The sequence below is a fragment of the Lissotriton helveticus genome, chromosome 6, assembly GCF_964261635.1.
Source record: "Lissotriton helveticus chromosome 6, aLisHel1.1, whole genome shotgun sequence".
In the NCBI taxonomy this organism is placed as follows: domain Eukaryota; kingdom Metazoa; phylum Chordata; class Amphibia; order Caudata; family Salamandridae; genus Lissotriton; species Lissotriton helveticus.
Window position 1 is genome coordinate 32,470,027 of NC_136067.1, and position 24,252 is coordinate 32,494,278.

A 24,252-nucleotide genomic window follows, 5' to 3' on the forward strand; every position below is an offset into this window, starting at 1 on the left:
TTGTTACTAAATTAGTCGAGAATTCAAGCCCACAAATTAAAAATCGAGTTTTAAAAGTTGAAAGTACCTGGCAAGCTAATACCCCGTCCCAGATGCTCCAGATGCTTCAGTACCACCAGAATAGAATCAGGGAAGAGCAAGAACATGAAAGAAAACGTATGAAAGACACGAAAATGAAAGTACTAGTTGCACAATCTGTTCCTCAAGACAGTCAGAAGAGGGGTCCGAATCAAGCCAGTCATCCTGCAGCTCCCGTTAAAGGGAACTGCAATTATTGTAAACAGCCAGGTCATTTTATAAATGAGTGTACAGTTCTGAAACACAACATAGCTACTGGTAAGACTAAAGAAAGACCACGTCCGCCTAGACAAGAGCAAGTTTCACAGACTGCTCAGCCACAGAATGCACAACAGACAGTTACAGCACCGCAGCCTATTGCTGCAACACAGCACGTTACATCGCAGATGTACCAGTATGCACAGTCTGAGTATCCAGAGTACCAGCAGTATTCATGAAACAGCCTAGAGAGGGAGGTAGGCTTGCCTCTCATCGAGATACCTGTAGATCAAGAAGGTCCCTATGTTCACAGTCAAGTATTAGGGAAAGACAGAAAGTTTTTGATTGATACAGGGGCAAGTAGGACCACAATTAGTCACGCCGAAGTTCCAGGGGCTCTGCTCTCAGGCTCAAGAAATGTTTCCCTTGGATTTTCAGGAAAACCTATCGTAAATGAGATTTCAAAGCCAGTTACTCTAGAAGTAGGTCCATTGTCCCGCACTACTGATCTGTTACTTACCAAATCATGTCCAGAAAACCTATTAGGCATTAAGACACTGAAAGAGTTAGGTGCAGTTATATGCTGTTCCCCAGAGGGAATACGATTGTTCCTACGTGACTTTAAGGGTCACTATGTATTACGAGATTTTGATTCAAGACTGTCTAATGTACCGCAGCATTTATGGGCGCAAGGTCCAACTGATGTAGGTTATATGCAAATCACACCCTATCGTGTGACTCTCAAACCAGGTGTAGTGTTACCACGGATCAGACAGTACAGATTGCCACCCGAGGCTGTAGCAGCCTTATCCAAAATTATTGACGAGCTCATCGCTCAAGGAGTAGTTGTAGAAACTGACTCCAATGTATGCAACTCTCCGATCATTCCAGTCATGAAACGTACTGATCCAAATGCACCCCCAGTATATCGATTAGTGATCGACCTACGAGAGCTTAATAAATGTATTATTCCGCAGTACCCAGTTGTCCCAGACATCTCTTCCCTATTAACCGCCATTGATTCCGAAGCCACGTTCTTCACTGTCATAGACCTCAAGAATGCATTTTTTAGTGTTCCAATTCATCCAGACAGCCAGTTCCTTTTCGGATTCTGTTTAAATGGAAGGAGCTATATGTTCACACGCGCTCCTCAAGGTTTCACAGAAAGTCCTAGTATTTACAGTCAAGCACTCAAGAGACAACTAGACAACATTCACATGCCAACTGACACTGCCCTGCTCCAGTATGTCGATGATCTACTGATCACAGCCCGTTCCGAACGTGACTGCGAGCGAGCGTCACTGACGGTGTTGTATTTCCTAGCCGAGATGGGGCACAAGGTATCCCCTTCTAAGCTTCAATTCTGTGTCCAGCAAGTGGTATACTTAGGACACTTACTGTCCAAGAGGGGTAGGCAGTTGACACCAGACCGTATCCAGGTAATAGCGAGTCTTCCTCAGCCCAAGACCCAGAAGGAGGTACGTGCTTTTATCGGCCTTACTTCTTATTGTAGACAATGGATTCCCCAGTATGCATTTCTAGCCAAACCACTGATACAGTTAACGACACAGGAGGCAGCCGTATCGACTGTTCTCCCTTGGACATCTGAACATACACTTAGTTTCAATGAGTTAAAGAAAGCCCTATGTCAAGCTCCAGTTCTAGCAACACCGAACTACAGTAAGCCTTTTACACTTTTCGTCACTGAACGCGAAGGTACAGCATTATCTGTTCTCACACAAGATCAAGCAGGACAATACAAGCCCTGTGCTTATTTTTCTAGCACATTAGATCCAGTCGCCCAGGCTCTGCCTGCGTGCCTCAAGTCAGTTGCAGCCACAGCACTAGCTATCAGACAAAGTGATTCCATAGTCTTAGGACATACCTCGACAGTACAAGTTCCACATTCTGTGGAAGTTCTTCTGAACCGAACACAGACTCAGCACTTGACAATTGCACGTTTAACAGGTTATGAATTGACACTGTTCCAGCCACACATAGAAATCAGACGCTGCAACATTTTAAATCCTGCTACACTGTTACCATCAGTTAATTCAAATCCTGACCCACATGACTGTGTGGAAGTAGTTAACATTACGACAAAGCCAAGACAAGATCTGACAGATATTCCGTTACCAGACCCCGACCTGACACTTTATGTGGACGGTTCATGTATGAGAACAAGTACAGGAGAACTAGTCACCGCGTATGCAGTGACTACTAACACTGAAGTTATTGAGACACACCGTATTGACACTCTGTCCGCTCAAGCAGCAGAGCTAGTTGCTCTGACACAAGCCTGCATACACGCCAAGAACCTGAAAGTTAATGTTTACACAGATTCACGCTACGCATTTGGAGTTGTACACGACTTCGGAGTGCTCTGGCAAGAGAGAGGTTTCATGACTTCTCATGGAACCAAGATTCAGCATGGTCTCCTTATTCAAGCTCTGTTAGATGCCATACACTTACCGACATCTATTGCTATCATGAAGTGCAAAGCACATACGAAAGTCACTGACATTATTTCCCAGGGTAACGATCTAGCAGATCGCACAGCCAAGTTTACAGCCCAGACTCCAGACATTCCAGTTAACATGACACATATTCCAGATCCGATTACATGCATGACAGTTAAGGACCCTACACAAGATGTCATAGATATCCAGTTACATGCTACTCCCGAAGAAATCAAGAAATGGTCCGAACAAGGAGGGGTCCAGACAGATCAAGGATGGTTAACAAAGGGTAGAGCCACATGGTTTCTCCCCGACTCTATGGTTCAAGTCATTATTAATACCGCACATAGTCCAGCACATTTAGGAGAAAAAGCTATGTTAGATAGTATCCAGAACATTTGGTTCAACAAGCATTTACGAGCTGCAGCTAAGCAGAAAGTCCGTACCTGTATGATATGTTGTCAGTTTAATCCAGGTAAAAGTGTCCCGGTGGAACAAGGTGGATTCCAGCCCCCTGACCACCCTTTTGAAGTCCTCCAGATGGATTATATTCAGATGGAGCGATGTCGAGGTTTCAAGTATGTCCTTGTAGTTGTATGCGCTTTGTCCAGGTGGACAGAAGCATATCCAGTCCCAGATTACACAGCCGCGACCACTGCCAAGCAGTTGGTTCGTGAGTTTTTCCCTCGTTATGGACTCCCTAGAGTCGTATATTCTGATAACGGCCAGCCATTCTCCTCAGAGTTAATGAAGCACGTTTCCCTTTTGCTAGGGTACCAGTGGAAGTTCCATTGTGTACGCCATCCTGAAGCAGCCGGTCTCGTTGAGAGACATAATCAGACTCTGAAAATCCGTATCGCCAAAGTATGCAAAGAAAAAGGTGTGGACTGGCTAGTAGCTCTACCAGTCGCTTTATTTTATATGCGCATGGTCGCACATTCCAGATCAGGTCTGTCCCCGTATGAGGTCGTTTTCGGCCGCCCCCCTAATATGTGGGGTACTCCTAGACCCCGAAGTATTACCGATGTTTCAAGTAATATGCTGACAGATTACCTAGCTTCCTTGATGTCTGCCCTCAACTCATGTCGTTCACAGGTTGCTGCCGCGTTTCCAGACAATACCGAGGTGGCACCGCATGAAATCGTTCCAGGATCCATGGTGATGGTCCGCAACTTTGACAGATCAAGTCCGCTGGAGCCTCGATGGAAAGAGCCCCGACAGGTCCTCCTCACCACCCGTACAGCCGTGAAGTTGGAAGGACGCAAGGGCTGGGTGCACCTTTCTCATGTTAAACTTTTTAAAGGACTGAAACCCGTCTTTAAGAACATTTCCCAGGATTCAAAGGATTGCCAGAATATTGTTCTCAAGGACTGTCCCGCAAATGACATTGTTACAACCCCTCCCCTGTTAGAGAAAACTCCACAGCAGGAGTATAAACAGAAATTACGGTCTAGTAAATTAAGTCAGCCAGTTTGATTGTCTAAGTCCTCCCCTAGGTGAAACGGTTAGACTGTTTCTGACATGTATAAAATAGACCCCCATAGTGAGAGAGTTAGTCAAAACTCAATCCGATGTATCGTTTTTCTATGTTTCATATTGTTTTCCAGCCTTATGATTTCCTGCACCAGTTATGCATTTTACCTATGTTTCCCAGTTCTTCATGTAAATAAGTCTGCTAATGCTACAGTAGAGCACACGTTTAGTGATCTGCCCCCTCATGAACTGTCCTACCGCCTCGCTATGCGTAATAACTCCTTTATCCGCATGTTACATTACTCACACCAGACCAGCAATGCCACTAATTGTTGGGTATGTGGTCGACTCCCCCCTTTCCAGACACCGAAGGGAGTTCTGCCACTTTTTCCCTATCCTTTTTCACATAATGGTTCGTGTGGAGCATGGTCTACGTTAACGTCATCCTCAACAGATATGTCTTTTCTTAACAGTACATGTTTTCCAGACAAGCAAGGTCTCCCTCACCGAACAGGTTTAGATCTAGAAAATGAAGTGTATAATTTAGGTAATTATTCGTCGAATTTTATGGTCCTGAATGTTCAGTCTGATACTACTCCAGACTTACCCGCTATTTCAGTACTACCAGTCAAAGGCGAATTATGTGTCCGAAATAATGGTTCCGTACATGTAGGACATAGTGATTGTACTACTATTGTCAAGTATAGTGACAGTGGGAAATCTATTTTCAAAGCTTCACGTCATTCATATTTTATTTGTGGTCAAACTGCATATATTCGTCTGCCCCTCGATTGGGAGGGAACCTGTTACATTGCCTTCCTACTGCCACCAGTTTTCCTAGCCCCACCTGATTATCATAGAAACACACATCTAGTACACATTAGACATAGAAGGGAGTCCCCAATTGTCGATTATACTGAAACTGCTCTAGAACAGTATACAGATTTCAACAGAGGTTTCTTTTTCTTTATAGGACCTATCCAGAATAGTAAGTTGATCCGTAGATTAACAAGAACCCTTGAAGCTGTAGTAAATGAGACTGCCTCTGCTCTAGGTAACTTAACCGAAGAGCAATCTGCTATGAGATTTGTCGTTTTACAGAATCGTCTCGTCCTTGACGTCATACTGGCCGATAGGGGCGGGGCTTGTAGAGTCATCGGATCTAGTTGCTGCATTTTCATTCCAAATAACGCGCCGTCTGTTTATTCAGCTATAACCAGACTCCATAAAATTGCCCATCTGATACACCAAGATCCAGGCACCTGGACATGGTCCGGTTGGTTCTGGAATATAATTTCCGCATGGGGATGGAAAGTATTGTCCTTTCTAGGTATTGCAGTAGCGATCATATTCAGCTGCTGCCTCTGTATACAATGTGGCCCTGCGATTTGCGGCATTTGTGCTACCTCTTGTATTCCTAGTCCCAAATCCCGTTCTAAATCCCGTTCCAGGATAATTCGAGACGAGCAAATGATACTGTATGAAATGATAGATGGTATCATGAATATTGATGTTTCCTGACGGAAACGTAGTGACAAGGAGGGAATGTGGAAAAGTAAATTTTGCCATGTTCTGTGTCCCTACGTGTCATCCATCATATGTTATGTGTGCATGATTAAATATGCATATGCATTCCCCATGTTCGATTAATGACGCAATTACAGTTGTGTCCCCCTCTAGTATGCCAGTTTCCAGTCCTCGTGAATACTACGAATATCAGGCCTATGTAAAGCTACGTTGCCACGTTTCTCAGTGTGCACGTTATTCTATTATAAAGTCTCCGTTTCTAGGCCTCAAAAGGGCCTGGACACCAGATTCAGCTCCTGTCTCCTGAAGCCTCGCTGAGGAGCGATACAGCCCCCACCTGTATCCTCGACCCTTCACTTACTTCCTGCCTCTCAGTGCCCGGTCCAGCCTGGCTCTGCCTCTGAGTCTGCCAAGAGTATGTTATGAGTCCAGTTATCAGTTCAGCCCTCCTTCTCTGCATTCCTAAGCTACTGAACTGCATCAATAGTTTCCGTCATTGTCTAGCCTTCACGTCTCCACGTGATGGAGCGAGATAGAAAACAAAATTTTGTTTAAACTCGCAAAGTCACATTTCCATAACATGAATAAAATTATTAATGATTTGTGATATGTCGTACTAATACAACCTAGATTAAACTTTACACGTGGGGGGACTAACATGTGTGCTCATAAACGTGCATATTTGTTGCATCTTTTTGTTCGTTCAAAATAATAAAATAATTTATTGTTTTCGTTTTTGTCATTACTAACTGCTGCAAACTTAAAAGAAGCATGTGCTTGTTTTGCTTTTCCTTGTCTGTGTGATGTCATTTCTACTATTCTAGGTGCATATGGGTCTCATAGAAAAACGGAGACTGGTAAATATAAACGCTGCTTTAATTGTTTGCATTAGCTAGGTAACATTTTGATTAATCGGGTGGGTTAATTAATTAGTAAACCATGGGGTGGATACAGAATATACTTTATTTCTTACATTAATACTTTTCTTGTGTTTGTTTTATACTAGAAAACATAAGTTGCCTGCTTTTGGGCCTAGTTATTTGAGCCGCAGAAAAAGAGCTGATCTATAATTCTGCAGAAAGTCACGAGACGCCCATTCTGAATTAAAACGTTTATTGAAGCTGCATTCACAAAGCAAAAACTGATGAGCTGACATCATTCTGTCGGACATGGCCAAGGTCGAAAGTGAACTTTTTGTCAGTCCTTAACTTGGCATCCGCGGAAATTGTACTGAAAGACTATGGAAGCTGCGAGGATGACTTAATACAAAGTTGCAATCGCAGGAAGCTTGTGGCTTCACGTGGAAGAGACAATGGTCTTTGTAAGACATGATTTTGTGGAACTTTTTAAGAATCGGGTGACATGTCACTTGTCACTCTCAGCCAATGGGACGTCGAGGATTTCTGAAAATTTTCCTTTGCTAGTTTAGTTAGCGTAGAAAGGTATAAAAAGTCATGCCCTTAGGGTTGGGCTGGCTGCTGCTTTCTGACTTTCCGATGAGGGTGATGTGCTGCTGGACTTTGCGTGGAGCACGTAAGAATCCTCAAAGAACTTTACTTTAATTTCTGTCTATTTAGCTCAGTTAGGGAAATAGGTTTTAGAAATGCTAAACTTTATATAATTTCTTTAAAATTGATTCAATTGCTTAAATTGTATTTTTCTCATATTTCTCACCATCATGCTTGCTTTATTGCAAATAAATTTCATTTATAAAACTTTCAACTTATATACCATAATTTAGAAAATAAAATCTTACTTTTGACAAACAAGCTGGTCTTGATTATTTAGAAGTATAGGTTACCATTAGCTAGATCACGTCGCCTATGGTGGTCATTTAAATGGTTGGGTTTTATTCTAATGATAATATTCTTTCTGCAAATATATAAATATGTATATAGTTTGTAGATAATGTGTATATAGATTTATTCTGACCACCTGATTCAGTAGGCCCAAAATATATCAGGTTTATAAATGGGTCCATATTTAGTTTAGAATTTTGTTTATAGGTTATGAAGTTGGGTAGCGTAGTTTATGATATATTTTCTATAGCCCGCTGGATCAATTCTCTGGTAGCAGAAATTGATGGTTGCTAAGAGGTAACCAAGGTAATATGTTGGTTGCTAAGGGTTACGTCATGGTATGAAATAGGATCGATGTTTTAACACATGTTAAGTTCGTTTTTCGTGCCTATCTGTAAGCTATACCGGTATAGATTGTGTGGCGAGAAATTAGTCACGCAAGCCATCTGTTCAGTTTGTAGTGATATCGCCGAGTATCACAAGAGGTATCGCCGTGTACCATAGTGTTGTCGCCGAGCAGCACAGTTTTAGGGCTAGGTCTGAATCTTGTATAGTGAGGACTTTCTAAGAAATCAAAGCAGCATGAGAATAGGGACAAAGCGCCTTCCATAAAACTCACTGTGATGAGAGTATTAGTTATTTCCGAGCTTGAGTGAAGGGTAAAATTAACTTCGGTGCATGATTATCTATAAACAGGTTAGAGTCCTGTACGGGTACATGTTTCATATCTATAAACAGGTGAGAGCCCTGTACGGATAACGTCGTTATTTTGCTAACGGTGCATGAATTCTATAAACAGGTGAGAGTCCTGTACGGATTTCATGTGTGTTTGAATTTAGGGAATTTTCCGTGTAAAAGTGCGAGTTTGAATTGTATTTTATGTTCAAGTGGAACTCTTAGAACTTTCACTTCGCGGTGGGTTCAGAGCAAAGCGAGTTCATAATTATACGTGTTAGAAGGGTGGGGTAAGGTTACTCTACTGACAATTGAATATTATCCTTAGTGTGAATAGCGCCGTCTATTCCGAAGTGTGGATACTTGAATGTATGTAAACTATCCTAATTAGTGAAACGAACAGATGTTGTCTTTATAGTCATCGTTAAGGATTAATTTACACTGAAAAGTGTCCTTAAAATGGCGCTGTGAAAAGATTTTGTGAAGGAGGGGTAAGCGCCAGGAGTGAGAAGCGAGAAACCGCAGCTGCTGTGTACGTCACAGAGCCGCGCTGGGATTGGGTGACCTACGTCACAAGCTGTATTCTGATTGGCTCTTGAGTCTCTGACGGCCTGTGAGCTGATTGGTCGTTCGGAAAATTTCTAAATTTATTGGTTGAGCAGAAAAGTGACGTAGCTCAACTGCCATTGGCTTGTTGGTGTGTTTCGCGCACGGATTGGTTGTTTTGCGGAACATCCCGGAAATATTTTACGAACGATTTTGTGAATTAAATTTAACTTTTAAAAATGAGTTATCATTTTAAACATGTTGAGAAAAAGACAACATTATTTCAGAAATTTAAGAATTTATTTTCACCTGACAAGAAAATCGAAACGCGAGGTGGTAAACTACTTCATAAGTATAAAACACCTGCAGCGTACATGGAAGGTGAATACGGATATCATACTGTCTTATGGTTCGACAGTTGGAAACGCTATACTAAAAACGACGGTGTTTTAGCTTGGCCTGATGATGGTTCATTTAATGTAAGAGTTTTAAGAAATTTACGAGAGAAAATGAATGCTCTTGTTCCAAAACCGAGACCAACTCAATTTGAAGCTTTAGTTGAGTGGGAAGACGAGATGTATCAGTTACAAAGAGAAGCTAGTGGAATTAAAAGACCTTCTAAAAATCCATCATGGAAAAGGGAAACTCATGAAGATAGATTGCGAATGTGGAGACAGGGAAACATGAGTGAAGGATTATATTTAATTCATGAAATGGTAATGGGTTCTCCTACAGGGAAATCTATGGAAAGTGAATCTGAGAATGCAGTTATGGAAGAAATATATACAACTGCTAGAAAGAAACAGCCTAATCAGCCTTTGAGACCTCCTAAATCATGGTCTACTCCGGTGGTTTCTACTGAAACTTCACCGAGTGCACCTCCAATTAGTGAAGCTCCTAAACTTTATCCAAATAATAGTGAAATCACTGAAACTCCTAGAAGATCAGAATTTGAGAATGCTCGAAATGAAGGTAGACATTTTTCAATGACTCCAAGAGCAAGGGAACCTCCAAAAGATTATGCAAGAGAGACAAGAAATGTTGAGGATGTTGATTATAATGAATATTTAAGGTCTAAAGAAGAATTAATTAAAAGAATGACAAAAGGCATGGAAGCTGTCACAGTTCCAGTAACAATAGGTCCTGTTCAGCCTGTATTTGATCAAAGAGATACAAACAAAAATGGATTAACTATTCCTTTAAATACAGAAACTCAAAAGGCTACTGAAAAATTTTATTCAGACTTGACTGAATTAAACACTTCTAGATCGAGAATGCCTGATTTAACCTTTAATGAGGATTTATCTCCAAAAACACCAATGGGTGCTATGTCAGATGTAGGAAGTCCTGAAGTTAGGGTAACCACACCAAAACTTGATGTGGCCAAATTAAAAGCGAATATAGAAGAATTAATAATTGGAACAATTGGCCCAGATAGTTTAAATTACTATCGGGATGATGAACTACTATTCATTTGCAAAAGTATTCAGTGGAAAACGAAAAATAAATATGATCAATTAGAGGATCTAGCTGCAGAACTTGAAATCGATGTAAGTAAACAAAAGAATTTTGCAAAGCATTACAGATTAGACTTTTCAGAAAGTGACATTGAGAGTTTGAACTCAATGGGAAGAATAGTTCACATTAAAGATTTGATTGTCTATATCAAAAAGCTAGGAGAACTGAACAAATGGAGAGTGAAATGGACCAAAAGGAAGGAAGATGAAAGATTGGAAAAATTGTCAAAACAATTTCCAATGAGAGAAGTTGCAGGTGGAGGATATGTTCATGTCCCATGGTCAAGACAAGACATTCTGTTATTCACAAATGACTTTCCAAAATTGAGGGAGAAACCAGTTGAGTGGTACAGGCAAGTTGATAGATTTATCAAAGTGTCAAAAGTTCTGTGGATTGATTTAGATGGATTTTTTGACATTGTAGTTCCATCTGATCTTTGGACAGAATGTAAAATATCTATTAGTTGGCCAAAAGCAGAACCTGAGCGAATTAAAGAAACAGGTGCCCCAAATCCACTTGTAATGGATTTCTATGAGAAAGTAATTGTTTGGATGAAAAACAAAATTCCACCCAAAGAAGTTGATTGGGTTAAAATAGAAAGAACAGAACAGGAAACAAAAGAATCAGTTCATTCTTTTTATGAAAGACTATTGTTAATCTTTAAACAATACAGTGGTTATGAAAAATTAGATGAAAAAGACATGAGTCATTTTATCTATAGATTTGTTTATGGACTAAAACCTGAAATTGGAGAAATGATCAGAACTAGTATTGTCGGATGGCAAGCACTATCTGTAGATGATATTCTAAGAAAAGCAAAATATTGTAGCGATGAATTAGAAGTAAAACAGAAGAAGCTGAAGGAGAAAGCCATGTGGGCTCAGGTAAAGGTGGCTGAGCAACAGATTGCCAGCATGGGAAATAAGAACACTAATTTTGTTCAAACTGGAAATACAAACCAGATACAAGGAAAGTTTAAAGGTAATAATTTCCCAAAGAAATTTAGCCCAAAGATAGAAGAACTGAAACAAAGATTACCTTGTTTTAATTGTGGCGAAATTGGACATTGGAGGGACGAGTGTCCTCATCCTCCTAGAAACTCAAAGAATCCCTTATTGAATCCACAGATGCAGAATGGTGTTAACCTGCAGCAACAGCTACAGATGCAACAGGGGTTAAATGAATTTAATATTCAGCGACAGTTACAACAACAGCAACAACAACAGGTGAATAATCGTCAAGACCAGTTGCCACAACCACCTTTTCCGAATTGTGGGGGAGTTCAAAAATATAATCCAAACGTGGGATTTCAGGGATGTGAACAGGTAATAAAACCACAAAAACAGCAAAAGCAGCAAAAGGTTCAAATGCAAAATGCTTCACAACAATTTTTATTAACAGAAAGTCAAGACAGTGATTCTGATGATTATTGCTGACGGTGCCCGAGAGAGGAGGAAGAGTGTGTTGTTGGAGCCACTCTTGAGGTTGACCAGTCTGGTCCTTATGTAAACGGGAAAGTTAATGATGTAGACATCACTTTTCTAGTGGACACTGGTGCTACCCGTTCTACTGTTAGATCAGTGGAAATTGAAAACCTACCTCTCTCTGGGGATACCATCCAAGTTGTGGGAGTAAGTAATCAGCAAATTAAAACAGACTTAACTGATCCAGTACCAGTTGAAATTGGAAATTACAGAGACAAACACAGATTTGTGGTTTGTAACAGTAGTCCAGTAAATCTATTAGGTAGAGACATCCTATGTAAAATGAATTGCAGAATATATTGTTCTCCTGAAGGAGTTGAGTTACAAACAATGGAGGAAGATGGTTTGTACAGAATGACAATGATGATGATGGAAGCAGAAGAAACAAAATTGTTTCCTGCATTTGAAGAAAAGGATTTACCTGAAGAGCTAAAGGAAACAGTGAAATCTGAAATATGGGATTTTACTGGGAATGAGATGGGTCTGATGAAAAACGTAGATCCTGTTAAAATTGCATTGAAACAGGGAATAGAATTTCCAAACACTCCACAGTATAAAATGAAAATAGAGACAATTGAAGGTATTACACCTATAATTGAAAAGTTAATCAAGCAAGGTGTATTAAAGGAAATGAAGAGTAGCTCTTGTAATTCACCAATTATGGGAGTTAAAAAGTCTAACGGAACATTTAGGATCGTACAAGATTTGAGAAAGGTTAATCAAATTGTCATTCCATGTTGTCCCGTGGTTCCAAATCCAGCAGTAATTCTATTTCAGATTCCACATGATGCTGAATGGTACACAGTTATTGACCTTTGCAATGCATTCTTTACTGTTCCCTTACACCCAGACAGTTATGAAATCTTTGCTTTCAGATTCCAAGGTAAGACCCTTGGATGGACAAGAATCCCTCAGGGCTATACTGAAAGTCCTTCAATCTTTAACGAACTGTTAAAAAGATCATTAGAAGATTTAGACTTACCAGGTAGGTCTACGCTGGTGCAGTATATTGATGATTTGTTAATAGCTGCAAAGACAAGAGAAAATTGTGTAACAGACACAATAATTCTGTTAAATCGCCTTGCAGAAGAAGGACATAAAGTGTCCCCAGCAAAACTACAGTTTTGCAAACAAGAAGTAAAATATCTTGGTCACAGAATTGCAAAAGGAAAAAGACAAGTAACAATAGAGAGAATAAAAATGATTCAAGCAATGTTACCGCCAAGAACACAAAGACAGGTCAGAATGTTCCTGGGAATGGTAGGTTACTGTCGACAATGGATAAGTGGATTTTCAGTAATTGCAAAACCACTACAAAGACTGACCAAATCAGATGTAAAAGATCCAATTATTCTCAATGATGCTGAGATGGAATCTTTTGAGAACCTGAAAAAGAGCTTATGCCAAGCTCCTGCTTTGGGTATGCCAAATTATGAGAAAGATTTTGAACTGTATTGCAGTGAGAGAGAAGGATGTGCATTATCTGTGTTAATTCAGAGACATGGAAATCTAAAGAAACCTATTGCATACTTCTCTGCAGTTCTTGATCCAATTGCAAAAGCATTACCAGGTTGTTTAAAAGCAGTTGCAGCTACAAGTATCAGCCTTGAACAAAGTGAAGGAATCATTATGGGATTTCCTGTGAAAGTTTTTGTGCCTCATTCAGTTGAAATATTACTGACAAGAGGTAAGACTCAACATTTAACAAGTAGCAGATTGACAAAGTATGAGAAAATCATACTGGGAGCAGATAATGTTTCGATTTCAAGATGTTTGAATCTGAATCTTTCTACATTACTGCCTGATTCTGAAATTGTTGATGACATCGAAACTGAACATGAATGTTTAGATGTCATGGAATTCTGCACTAAACCCAGAAAAGACATCAAAGACAGACCTTTGTCTGAATCGGATTTTGTCTACTTTGTAGATGGCTCATGCTTAAGATCCGAAGGAGGTGTCTTGAAAGCTTCATACTCAGTTTGTACAGTTGTAGATGTTGAAGAAGCATCATGTCTTGAAGGAGTTCGTTCAGCACAAGTGGCTGAATTGATTGCTTTAATTCGTGCATGTGAAATATCAAAAGATATAAGAGTTACCATCATTACTGATAGTCAGTATGGGTACGGAGTTGTGCATGATTATGGACAACTCTGGTCACAGAGAGGATACATGACATCAACAGGATTGCCAATTAAAAATGCAGTTTTTATTAGGAGATTAATTGAAGCAATACAATTACCAAAAGAAATTGCCATAGTCAAATGTGCAGCGCACACTAGAGGAACTGATTATATTTCCAAGGGAAATGCCTTCGCAGACGAAACAGCAAAGTACTGCGCAAGGAAAAATTATTCTTACAATCGGAATAGGAGTAAAGAAACTGATTCAAATTCATTAATGCTAACAACTGTTGTAGAAACATGGCATGAGATTAGGGATTTACAAAATGAAGCAGATGATGAAGAAAAAGACCTATGGTTAAGATCAGATTGTAGACCACGTGAAGAAGATGGAGTGTGGGTTTACAAAGATGGCAGAATAGTCTTACCAAATTGCTTGATTGCTGACATGGCCAGATTATATCATGGTCCTGCACATTTAGGAAGAGATTCTATGGTCAGACTTTTTAGAGAAACATGGTTCAATACAAAATTTAGAACCATTGCAGAATCTTTTTGTCAAAGGTGTTTGTCATGCCAACAAATGAATCCAAACAGAAAATCAGTGGTGGGGACAGGAATAATTGGTCGAGAGGGTGGTCCCTTTACCAGATTACAAATAGATTTCATTGAAATGCCCTTACACAACTGTTTGAAATATGTACTTGTAATTGTATGCTTATTCTCAAGGTGGGTAGAGGCTTTCCCTACACGACATTGTGATTCAATTACAGTGGCAAAACTAATGCTCAGAGAAATCATCCCAAGGTACAGTTTTCCAGTCACTATTGAGAGTGATGGAGGAAGCCATTTTGATAACAAACTGTTGAAGTTAATTTGTGAAGCTTTGAGCATCGAGCAGAAAATACACTGTGCATACAGACCAGAGGCATCAGGTGTAGTTGAACAAATAAATGGAACTATCAAAAACAGAATTGGAAAAATGTGTCTAGAGACAGGTGTTAAGTGGACTGATGCTCTTCCACTTGTTTTGATGTCATTAAGAAGTACACCAGATAAAAAGACAGGTCTGAGTCCTCATGAAATTATAATGGGAAGAGTTATGAGGCAAGCTTTTGTACCTGTAGGTAAACTGTTGAGCATAAATGACAGTGCAATTTTGGATTACTGTAAAAGGTTATCTGATATGGTAACTTCTGTGTCTAATCAGGTGGGAACTGAAGCTCAATCAAATGAAAAAGTTTTGACTCATGATCTGAGACCTGGCGATTGGGTCAGAACGAAAGTACATCGGAGGAGGAATTGTCTATCTCCTAGATGGCAGAAACCTAGGCAGGTAATCTTGATCACTACTAATGCTGTAAAGTGCAGAGGATTGAAGCGCTGGATTCATCCAAGTCATACTATTCCAGTACCAACTCCTGAGAGTTCTGATGTTGAAAGTGATACCACAGATGATTCTGATTCTGAAGCAGAAGACAGAACAGAAGGTGAAGTAATTCCAGATTCTGAAGATCGACAAGAAAGTCGACATCTGGAAACTGTGCCAGTGAATGGAAATCTGACAAGAAAAGACTTAGAAATAATTGAAATAGATTCTGAAGGTGAAGAGAATCTGTTAAAAGGAAAGATAACTGAGGATTCGGTTGTCTCTATTGAAGACAAAGAAGCTGAACCAAAAGAAGTTTCAGACCGGGAGAGTATCGAAAGGCAGAGAATAAGCTCTGAAGTAAGGAACAGAAATCCAAAATCTGGGAAGCTAGAGGTAATTGAGGAAGAGGAGGAGAACGAATTACCGAGTACCAGTGATGGAAGACAAAGTGAAGTTCCTGAAGGAGTGAAATTGCCGAATAGAGAAGTTCCTGAGTCAATTGAAATTTCAGACTACGAAACCGAAGAAAGTGACGTGGATGGTGGAAGTGAAAACGGAAAGAAAAGGACTTGGAAGTCAGAATCAAATAATTCTGAACCAAAGAAGAAGTACGTGAGAAAAGCAGACTACTGGCCTGGTGGAAGATTGAGAGTAAGATTGATCAAAAAGCCAATAGAACAAGTTGAAGAAATCAGTAGTCAAAAGAGTCCAGGAAAAGAAGTTGGAGTTGGAAGAAAAATTGAAGTGATATCGAGAAAAGGGAAGAGAATAATTAGACCAAACCAGAAATACAAGTCTCCTGAGTGGACTTACTTAGTAATTCCACCTGTTATTGACATATATGATAGTAGTGAAGAAGAAAACGAAATCCAAGAAATTAGTGACAATGATTGAAGTGCAAAATTATTAGATTGGCAAAAGGCTGAAGAAATCTTGTTAGTTGACACAAGGTCGAAGAAAAACTGTTTAATTGAAGAAAACTTATGTATGACAGAAGGTCGAAGAAATCTTGTTTAGGGTCATAAAAGAAAAATATATTTTAAAAGGGGGGTGTATATAAATTTTAAAATTTATTTTTATTTTTGAGGCTAAAACTAACCTAAAAATGCCTTACGTTAAGGAGAGCACTTCAAAATGTTCTGTTTTTAAAAGATGCTGTAAGATGACTCTGGTATGTCTGCTCATTTTAGTTCTGCTCTGGTTGGTACTAGCTGTGATTATCCCTTTAGAAATGAATAGAGAATTACACAAAGTTAACATAACAAGCAAAGCTCTGGTTAGTCAAACTAAACATAGTGCATCTGCAAAAGTAATTGATCATCAGCCTAACATTCATCAAGATAAATCAATAGGTGATTTTTCAAGCAATACATTCACAAAGCTATTGAGTGAATATGTAAAGGTAATGGATGCAAAGGACTGTTATGTCTGTGTTAAGTTACCTGCTTCTGTTTCTGAGGGAGTAACATATAATATGCTTCCTCTCACTTATGCTGTTACATGTAGTGTATTAACTAGTTTATTTTATCAAACTGGACGTTTAGAATATTACTATTCAAATTATGATGAAATTTTTGCTAATGTTAAGATTGATAATGCTTTAAATAAGCATAAGAAAGCAAAACAAATGAGAGAATATTTCCTTGTTACTAACGAACTCACTTATGAGTATGCTTACAAGAATAATCTAACATGTAAATTAAGTGCTGAAGGAAAGAAATTTTTGAATATGGTTGAGGAGAGAAGAGCAATTTATAAGAGAAATGAATTAGTCAAGCAGACTAAGTCATCCTTCTGGCAAAAAGAGGATGAGAAATTAAATGGCAAAATGCTTGAAAATATTGCAATTCACATAGACAAACCTGTTAGTGGAAAGCTTTGCATTAGAAGAGATAATACACTTTTTGATAATTATTTTGTAGGTGCAAGTAACTGTGAAGATACTTATCAGATTATGGGAGGTTGGGGATTTAAAGGTGGAAAAGATCCTATCTTCCCTGGAATTTATTGTGTTTGTGGTGACAAAGCTTACTATAACCTTCCTGACCATTGGTATGGAACTTGTTATGTGGGAATTGTTTTTCCTAAAGTGTTTCATGTTGACAGAGATTCAGAAGGATTGTTTAAAATTCATAATTATGTAAATAGAGCTAAAAGAGAAACTTTTACTGAAGTTCTGGGAGATATTTTTCAAGCTGTGATACCTTTTGTTGGTATAACCCTAAATGCAGGGAGAATCAGAAAACTGTCCACTATAGTTGATAGATTATCAACTGACACTGCTGATGGGTTTCAATTAGTGAATGTTGAAGTTATTGCTATTAGATCCATGGTAATTCAAGATCGTCTTGCTTTAGACATACTCTTAGCAAAAGAGGGAGGAGTCTGTGGCATTTTACATGTCCAACATTGCTGTACATATATACCGGATGAAAGTAAGAATATTGAAATGTATATTAAGAATATTACACAAATGCATTCAGAGATAATTCCTTTAGAAGAAGAAGATTTTACAGGGAAACTTTCAAAAAGGTTTCAAGCAATTAAAAACTGGTTTCATAATATCGGAAGTTCAATTCTTGGCAAGATTCTGGCACCTTTGATTATAATAGTATTCATTTTTATTTTGACTAAAGTAGGTTGTTTGTTACATAAAAGAAAGAAACAGTTGAAGGAAAAGAAGAGAATCTATAAACTCAGAAAAGAAGAGGAAAGGGAGATTGAGTTACAGGAGTTACATAGAGAGCGTCATGTTAATTGCAAAGATTATGCTGAAACAGACTTTTAGGTTTACTAATACAATTGAATTTGAATCGATTTCTTAAAATTTAATTTACCAAAATTTTGAGTGCTGGTGTGGTGATTTGTTAATCACCAGATGAGGGAGTTGATGGAGCGAGATAGAAAACAAAATTTTGTTTAAACTCGCAAAGTCACATTTCCATAACATGAATAAAATTATTAATGATTTGTGATATGTCGTACTAATACAACCTAGATTAAACTTTACACGTGGGGGGACTAACATGTGTGCTCATAAACGTGCATATTTGTTGCATCTTTTTGTTCGTTCAAAATAATAAAATAATTTATTGTTTTCGTTTTTGTCATTACTAACTGCTGCAAACTTAAAAGAAGCATGTGCTTGTTTTGCTTTTCCTTGTCTGTGTGATGTCATTTCTACTATTCTAGGTGCATATGGGTCTCATAGAAAAACGGAGACTGGTAAATATAAACGCTGCTTTAATTGTTTGCATTAGCTAGGTAACATTTTGATTAATCGGGTGGGTTAATTAATTAGTAAACCATGGGGTGGATACAGAATATACTTTATTTCTTACATTAATACTTTTCTTGTGTTTGTTTTATACTAGAAAACATAAGTTGCCTGCTTTTGGGCCTAGTTATTTGAGCCGCAGAAAAAGAGCTGATCTATAATTCTGCAGAAAGTCACGAGACGCCCATTCTGAATTAAAACGTTTATTGAAGCTGCATTCACAAAGCAAAAACTGATGAGCTGACATCATTCTGTCGGACATGGCCAAGGTCGAAAGTGAACTTTTTGTCAGTCCTTAACTTGGCATCCGCGGAAATTGTACTGAAAGACTATGGAAGCTGCGAGGATGACTTAATACAAAGTTGCAATCGCAGGAAGCTTCTGGCTTCACGTGGAAGAGACAATGGTCTTTGTAAGACATGATTTTGTGGAACTTTTTAAGAATCGGGTGACATGTCACTTGTCACTCTCAGCCAATGGGACGTCGAGGATTTCTGAAAATTTTCCTTTGCTAGTTTAGTTAGCGTAGAAAGGTATAAAAAGTCATGCCCTTAGGGTTGGGCTGGCTGCTGCTTTCTGACTTTCCGATGAGGGTGATGTGCTGCTGGACTTTGCGTGGAGCACGTAAGAATCCTCAAAGAACTTTACTTTAATTTCTGTCTATTTAGCTCAGTTAGGGAAATAGGTTTTAGAAATGCTAAACTTTATATAATTTCTTTAAAATTGATTCAATTGCTTAAATTGTATTTTTCTCATATTTCTCACCATCATGCTTGCTTTATTGCAAATAAATTTCATTTATAAAACTTTCAACTTATATACCATAATTTAGAAAATAAAATCTTACTTTTGACAAACAAGCTGGTCTTGATTATTTAGAAGTATAGGTTACCATTAGCTAGATCACGTCGCCTATGGTGGTCATTTAAATGGTTGGGTTTTATTCTAATGATAATATTCTTTCTGCAAATATATAAATATGTATATAGTTTGTAGATAATGTGTATATAGATTTATTCTGACCACCTGATTCAGTAGGCCCAAAATATATCAGGTTTATAAATGGGTCCATATTTAGTTTAGAATTTTGTTTATAGGTTATGAAGTTGGGTAGCGTAGTTTATGATATATTTTCTATAGCCCGCTGGATCACACGTTAGAGAAATACTGCATTTAATGGTCATTTAATATTCTTCATCACGCACTACATGTAGAATAATGCATGGTCCAGTCTTAGAATCAAGTTAGCCTTTCCCCTCCTGACTTCTAGTTTATATCAACATGTTCTCTAAACATCAGATACTAGATACTGTTTAGGTACATGTCGCCCTGACTCTCCAGACTTCAGTCTCTGCTCCTAGCACAGAGTTCATAGCCCCCAGCTTCTCCTAGTAATACGTCATTGCCAGTTTGCGCGCACCACTAGGTTAGAGGTCCCGGCTCCTCAGGTAGCCCCCTCCATGGTTTCCGCCCCATTCATGACATATTCTGTTACGTCTGCACCACATGTCTATGTATACGCCCAGTTACACCTACTTTTACCCTTATCTTTCGCGACTGCTACGCGTCACGCCTTCTGCTCCACCCACTGCTACGCCTACTGCAATGTAATGCTATGTGTTTGCGTTATGTATATATGCTCATGTATTGTTATTGAAAGTCAGCGCGCTCATCCCAGATCCAGCCCCAGCAGCTGCTGGGCCCTGTCACCCTGTCATCCTATTCCTATGCAGGTTGTCCTGTTCCTGTCCTTATGCTGTATTAAACCTGCAAAACTCCTACTACCTCGAATTTTGACTCTTATTTACTGAGCTATCTGTTATGATATATGTCTAGTCAAAAATAGGGTATTATTTATTTATTTACCACACGGTGCTGGCCATCAATGAGAGAGACCTGTGCATTTTTCAAATGGGTGGTGAAAAAATATGAGTATGTTGCTGGAGATGTGGGCCGCCGTGCCACCAATGTACTTACCGGGGGAGGGTAAACACCTATTATTCCGCAACTTTCTTTCCGCATACCATCACTCCGCATACTTTCATTACGAAAGTACCATGACTCCGCAATGCCATTATAACGCATGGCATTACATTTTATATACTTTTACCACGCATACATTTACAACGAAATTCATTGTAAATGCATGAATGGTAAAAGCATGTTTTTTTTTAATGTTTGGATAAGGTAAGTATGGGTATAGGGGGATATGTTTTGGGGTACCGAGGTATATGTTTTGGGGTGTTTGGGTATTTTAAGGGTTCAGTTATAGTTTTGGGTTATGGGGTACAGGGGTATTTTTAGGGTTCAGGGCTAGGTTTGAGTTTTGGGGTACAGGGGTATTTTAGGGTTCAGGAGTAGGTTTGGGTTTCGGAGTACAGGGTTATTTTTAGGGTTCAGGGCTAGGTTTGGGTTTTGGGGTACAGGGGTATTTTTAGGGTTCAGGGGTTGGTTTGGGTTTTGGTGTACAGGGGTATTTTAAGGGTTCATGGGTAGGTTTGGGTTTTGGGGTACAAGGGTATTTTAGGGTTCAGGGGTGGTTTTGGGGTACAGTGGTATTTTTAGGGTTCAGGGCTAGGTTAGGGTTTTGGGGTACAGGGGTATTTTTAGGGTTCAGGGCTAGGTTTGGGTTTTGGGGTACAGGGGTATTTTTAGGGTTTAGGGATAGGTTTGGGTTTTGGGGTACAGGGTATATTTATAGGGTTAAGATGGGTTAGTGTTTATGGGTTTTGGTGTATTTTAAGGAGTAAGGGTGGGTTATGATTATGGGTTGCAGGGGTATTTAAAGGGAGCAGGGTGGGATTAGCACACGATATGAGACATGGCATGAAGGGCGGAACGTACCACACGCCCTCAGCACATGCCCACAGCACAACGCAGACCCGCCCACAAGGGACTACTTTTCTGACACGGTTCTTTTACCTTTTAAATGTATTTGGTGGGCATCTGCATAGCCTGTGTCCTTCTGCTGCAACGCTGTATTGGGTGTTGTGATTGGTGCTGTGGTACCTGAGATTACATGCCTCAAATGTTTGGGCTCTCTCTTTATTATATTAGTATAGACAGATGGTGATACAGTTCATATTTATTTACTATTACTTAAAACTTATATTCGTGTTATCTTGTAATAATACTACATTTTTTTCAATTAAAATTACTAGGATATCTTGTACACTCAATGTTGGTAAAGTATTAATACATCAGACATATCATAATGCAGTTATTCTAATATAAAATACTATTAAATCTTTACAAAGTTCTGCAATAGTGCACCGGTTCATGGTCGGATTTTTCATCATTTGGGGGCCTTGCAGGTGAGGTTGCTTCAACTCAGGCCAGTGCTTGTTTTCTGGAGAGTTCTCCGCCCTGGGATGGCCTTAACACTTGCTGTAATATAATATACAGCATCTCAGGCCACCAGGCTATAGTTTTACTTCACACCCACATATAAAGTCTATTTTTAAAACACCCACCGCTTTATTTGTCCACGTGACTGTGTGTGGCTGCAGTTCTGTGATTCAGAACTTGTGTTTACTTTCTAAATACACCTGGCAGAGCTCCTAGTACAGAAGCCGTGGTGACGTGGATCGCGTCAGGTGACCTTTAAAGACATTTCTGAACAATTACATACCTGGGAGTATCTTTAGGAGACTCAAATGTATATATGTAATCTATATATATAAAAGGTCTGTCTGTCTGTCTGTTTGTCCTTTATGCATTACTACACCATTCATCTGATCACCATGAAACTTTGGGAAGTTGTTGAGTACACTCCCGCGAAGGTTTCTGGCATACATTTTTTTTAAATAAAGGCCCCCCAAGGCCCTCATAATCTTTCGAATACTGATGTACGCACCAGACGGAAAAACAACAAATCGTGTATCCACAAGCACTCGAATAAATAAATAGAATTAAAACACCATTCATCCGATCGCCATGAAACTTTGGGAAGTTGAGTACACTACCACGAAGGTTTCTGGCATATGCATATCTACACCATTCATCCGATCGTGGCATAAATGTTTTTTAAATATCGGCCCACCAGGGCCTTCATAATCTTTCGAATACTGATGTACGCACAAGACGGAAAAACAAAAAATCGCCAAGAATGCCCTTTTTGTAGGCTTTGGCCAATGACAAAGCATTTCACGTCTTCTACATCTAGGATTATTTTGGCGGGGTGAAGACCAAAGGACTTCCTTCTTTAGCCTGGACCTCATGTTCTCGGCCGCCATGTTTACGACAATCTGATATTTGCTTTCAGACTTTATCTGCCCTTTGACACCATTTAAGGTTTGGCCTCGTCCATGCTAGTTGAGAATTTGGCCAATTATTTTCCACCCCTCTTGGTTAGATGCCTTCTCCATGCCCAAGGACAGATGTGGGGAGCGGTTATCGCACTACGTTTCCAAAGGGCCACACAAGAACTGTCTTGTCACCGTGCCTTATAAGTAAGAGGAATGAGAGAGGATAGACCGATACAAAGGGCGCCAAGTCCTGGTTCGGAATGAGCAGCGAGCACCATTTGCTAACAGTGCGCTCTATAAATGTTATAAATAAATAAATAAGGGGGAATATAAAAAAAACATACAGAGGTGCACCAACAGTAAATCATAATGTGGAAGAGTCCAAATCAAAATGTAGAATGTTCCATATCTTCTTTATTGTACTTGTACAGTGGACATATAGATCCAAGTGTTACAGCAAAGCAAGACAGCCAACACGTTTCGTTCACCACTGTGGACTTCTTCAGGGTACTCTGATTTAGTGCAGACAATATACCACGATTTGTGTCTCATGAACTTGTAGTTCATCATATGGAAATATACTATATATGCGAAGGTTCTCATTAGTTTATACACCCTGGATCCTTTTAATATCAGGCAGTCTGCCCCTGTCCTTGACCCCTTAGTCCGTGTCCAGAATAGTAGACAAACTGCAACTCACAATGCTTGAGTGCAAAAACTAAAAGTAATGGGATATCCCTGGCTGTACTCAGCCATCCTGTGTGACACCAAAGAGAAACTAGAGACGAATAACGCCTTCGCTCCTCGACCAGAGTGAGGACCATCAAGCTGTGGAAGTTTACCAACCACAGTGAGGTGAAAATTGAGCATGGGCATAAAATCTGTTCCGCTCGCGGAATTAGCGAATTTTTGACAAATTCGCGTTCTGCGAATCGCGCGAATTTGTCAAAAAATTCACAATTCGCAAGCTTGCGGATTTTTTTGCTTGGTCGCGAGACTTTTTGTCCGCGAGCACGCACAAACGGTCACGAACACGCAATTGCACAACGCGAGCATGCAACTAGCCCATGTACGACCGCATGGGTAACCTCGCTGAAAAAATCCTGCGAACACGTAAAAATCCCTGCGAACAGGCAAAAAGCCCCGCGAACACAGAAAAAATAAAATTCGCAAATTAGTGGATTTCGCGGACTGCGAATTCGCTTTTGCACGAATTCGCGTACGCGAATTCGCAAATTTTGCCCATACTTAGTGATGTTCCTGCTGTCCATTGTCAACCTGCTGGTACCTCTAACCAGAGATAGAACTAGAAACGTGCAACAGCTGAACTACTGGGAACTGGATAATGGACTCAGTTTATAAATCTGTTCAAACACGTGCCTCGCTTTGAGATGTGTCATAGTGTTCTGTGTGAGCAGTATGTCCGAGCTTTGCGAGGATGCTTCAGTGATGTAGAACATATGGAACTACTGCTCT

At 39.5% G+C, this 24,252-nt stretch overlaps 1 protein-coding gene across 2 annotated transcripts in view; it reads right to left on the bottom strand.

The window, feature by feature from the left end:
* Positions 1-24,252, bottom strand: part of SLC29A1 (solute carrier family 29 member 1 (Augustine blood group)) — a 471,283-nt gene that overhangs the window by 399,025 nt on the left and 48,006 nt on the right. The window lies entirely within an intron of this gene.